Raw genomic sequence first — 3,924 nt, forward strand, 5'->3', positions numbered from 1 at the left:
GTGTGTGTGTGTGTGTGTGTGTGTGTGTGGTTCTGTAAACAAACAGTATAATACAATAATACAAGCCAATTAGAACCACGGTTACAATGTAAACATAAAGATAAAGCAAAGCTGTAAATACAATATACAGCTAAATAAACTGACACATTACCTCTCTAACAGAAACATAATTGGATGAATGGTAACATTAAACTTACAGGTTTATGAACGCACACAGTCATTCGCTGCTTTTTTCTCTCTGAGGTTACCAAGCTGCACACCTGCGTTGCATTCAGGGTGCATAGGAAATCTACACAACCATACCCTTTTGTACACTTTGCCTTTAATATTACTAATACTCAAACTCCTTATCTCCCACTAATCACAGATTTTCATTCTTCTGATAGCCTCTATGCAACAATAATGTTGCAAAAAGAACTTAATCAGCAAAGTTTCTATTTGTTATATAAGGAGCAGACAAAACACAGTTAATGTAACATTTATAGTTTGCATAATGCAATGGTAAACATCTATATTGAAATTGAATAACTACAACCAATCTGTGCTTATTAAAAATAAAAATGTAGTCAATGTATAAACTATTTGACAAATTCCTTACATTAATCAAGGTCTTTGATATTATTTTTATCATGAAAGGTCAAAAATACTTACTGTATTTGTTTTCATTGTGTACTCCTGTTATTTTTCCATTTGGTAGGACCTGAATATGGAAGCCGATGCCCACGTTACAGTAAAGTCTTCTAAGTCTTTTTATTCCCAGGAGATACTGTCCATCTCTTTCTGCATCTTCTCTTTTGTTCAAAGTGAAGCTGCTGCTGCTGTGCACCAATGATCTGGCATTGCGTGTGCTCTGTTTTGTCCTGCTGAGTGTAAGAGTGGCATATAAGCTGCACAAGAAGATCCCATACAAGAAAAAAGAGATCTTGGACCTTGAAAATGACATACTCTATATACCAGTAGTGAAAGCAACTCAGGTGTAGCCTAAGTTTTTCACTTACAGGCAAACATAGAGATAAAAACCAGCATATATTCTAAAAAATGCTTACAATTCTGGATTTCTAAATGGTGAAAATCACTTGTAGAGTGCATACTGAAACATCCCTAAACATCCAACTCTGAATGCATGTTGTTTTTCTTTTGTATGACTTTTTTCTGGTTTTGCTTTATCCTCATACAGTCACACACCTAGTAACAGTCCAGACTTATATGCATGTTGCATTACGTCACATACCACCTGCTGTCTTGTTTATCTGTGAGTCACAGGTGCTGTAGAAGCACAGACTGAAAATACATTGAACATGCAGTGACAGAAAACAAACATAGACACGCAAGCATTTAAGCAGGAAAAATAATAATGAAACACAACTGTTAGTGGCATAAACCCAGGTGCTCCTCTTGCGCCATTTGAAACCAATTGCATCAACTGTTTGTAAATAAGAATAGCACACAGGTGGGACCAAGTCATTGCTTTGCAAGTCACAAGTTAGGTTTAAGTCCTTCTACCCAGGTCTTGAGTCAAGTCCCGATCAGACTTAAAAGGTCCAAGTCGAGTCCAAAGATAAAACAGGGAAGTCCGAAATCAAGTCAGAATCCTAAGCTTTTAATTTCGTGCCTTAAAGCAGAGGTGGGGCGCGCCCCCTATGGGGGCGCCGTGCCACTGCARGGGGGKGGGGGGAAGCGTCTGGATGAAAAAAGACAAAAAAACCCCCCCAAAAAACAAAACATGAATGCTGTATGCGCTGGGTTTTTACCTTAGAATGGCCAACTCTCTTATTCCTTGGTCAATTTGATACAGTAGGGGCTTCCACACTTCCCACATCTGTGTCCTCTGTCACTTTTATCAGCAGTTAAAACTGTTTAATCCGTTGTTAACATGTCGTAACCTGTTTTTCGGAACCGCCTTTAAACGCAACATGAGCGTTACAACCATACCATACCATACCAACTTTATTTATAAAGCACTTTAAAAACAACCACAGCTGAAACAAAGTGCTGTACATTAAAACACAACATAACTATAATAAAAGACATAATATAAGGATAGACGCCTCATGGACCGCTCTCGCCTATTGTCGCTGATGAGATTTAGGGCGGCCATCTTGGAGCGGTACACCACTCCACTCAGTTTATGTGTTTAGCAGGCACAATGACGTATCAGCAGGGGTGAAAGTAAGGGGGTACGGCAGGATACTGCGTACCCTTAAAAGATTAGTGGAGGTACGCAGTACCTGCAAGAGAGGGGAGCGGCTGTCTGCTGTAAAACATGAATGGATTCACTGTGCAGCCGTGAGTTCACCCACTAATCAGCCGTGACTGCTTAGTTTTTCAAGAACAATCTAAAACACGACTTAATCAGTTAACAAATAACTTTTTTCCCATTTTATATTGTTTCTGAACTGTTCGTGCTTTGCTAGAGCAATATGTCGATCGTGGAAGGTTTTGAGTTTATCTCGGCATAAGGTGACAAACTGAACGCAACCAGGACGCTGAGACCAGCATATCCTCATCTGATTGGCTTATCAAACCATTCATAACTTTAGGAGAAAAAACAAAGAAAGAAAAATCAACAAAACATGTTCAAATGAAAGACCCAACAGCAAAAATAATCTTGGTGATTATTGTTTCTACAAGGTGTTGCGCAGGGCCGTGCAGAGACCAGTAAAGGGGCAGGTGCTCAACAAAAAAAAAGGGCACATCTAACCACATTCTAGGACAGAATATTAACAAAGCCAATGAACTTTAAGAGTTTAATAAACAATGATAAATTACAAAATTGTGAGATATACAATCAAAGCTAACGAACATCTCTATATAAAGCATACAACTATGCATATGCAAGACATTTTATTAGTAATTTCTTTCTGCAGGTCTACTTTGTTCTAGGAAAGTATTGCAATATTCAAACCCGTAATTTAGCAAGATATGTAAATCAGAGCTAAACCACCAGACATATTTGTCTTTACAGAATTACACTATTAAAAATATGAACAAGGGCACAATGCAACCTTTTAGGTTGCATTGTGCCCTAAGAAAACAAAAATTAAATTGTTAATGCTTGTCACCATGAGAAAAGCCTACTGAGTTTTGCTTAAAAAAAAATTAAATCACACATTTTTGACTCATGAAGTTAACTTGTTTTGCAAAACAAACTTATTTGCACTTGTCAGAAATCTTTTCTTGGTATTCTAAGTTTTTGTTTATGACTCAAAGTTTTGCTTGTGATTCTCACATGATGTCGTGAGCAGGGCCTAAAATCACAACAAAAGATTTCTAATGTGTGCAAATAAATGTTTGTTTGGTAAAAAAAATGAGTTATTTAATTAAAAAAAGTCTTTTAAACAAAACTTTTTTTTAAAGGAATCATTACAATTCCAAAAGTTTTGATTACAATTTTATTTTACTTAACCGAGGTTAGTTTTTTTTCCCCCCATTGAATAATTAGAAAACAAATTTAACTCCATGCTCTGTGAACCAGACCCTAAACTTAAAGTCTGGGTTGATTTTTTTCCCCTTCATTAATGACACACTTTTATTACATACATTAAATCTATCATGGTAATTCAGGGTCAGTTATTTTTAATTCTAAATTAATATCCTTGTTGGACTATTGTTTAAGTGTTATTCTCCTTCAAGATACATTTACCAAACGCCAGAATAAATGAAATGTACATTATGAAGCAAAGGAAATTAGAAGATCGGACATATATCCATTATGGAGATGATTGGTTTTGGACGGGCGATGTGCCCTTATTGCATGAGCAATACTGAAGAATGATATCATTAACGATACAGGGAAGAAGTTTTTAGTTATCTTGCTTTGCTAGCAAAGTCGTTAGCTAGCAGCTAGCTAATAGCACAGCAACAACAGCCTAATGTCTGTATGATAAAAATACTGAATCGATAGATAAGAACAGTTTTTCCTCA

Source organism: Poecilia reticulata, linkage group LG11 (genome assembly GCF_000633615.1).
Source record: "Poecilia reticulata strain Guanapo linkage group LG11, Guppy_female_1.0+MT, whole genome shotgun sequence".
In the NCBI taxonomy this organism is placed as follows: Eukaryota; Metazoa; Chordata; class Actinopteri; order Cyprinodontiformes; family Poeciliidae; genus Poecilia; species Poecilia reticulata.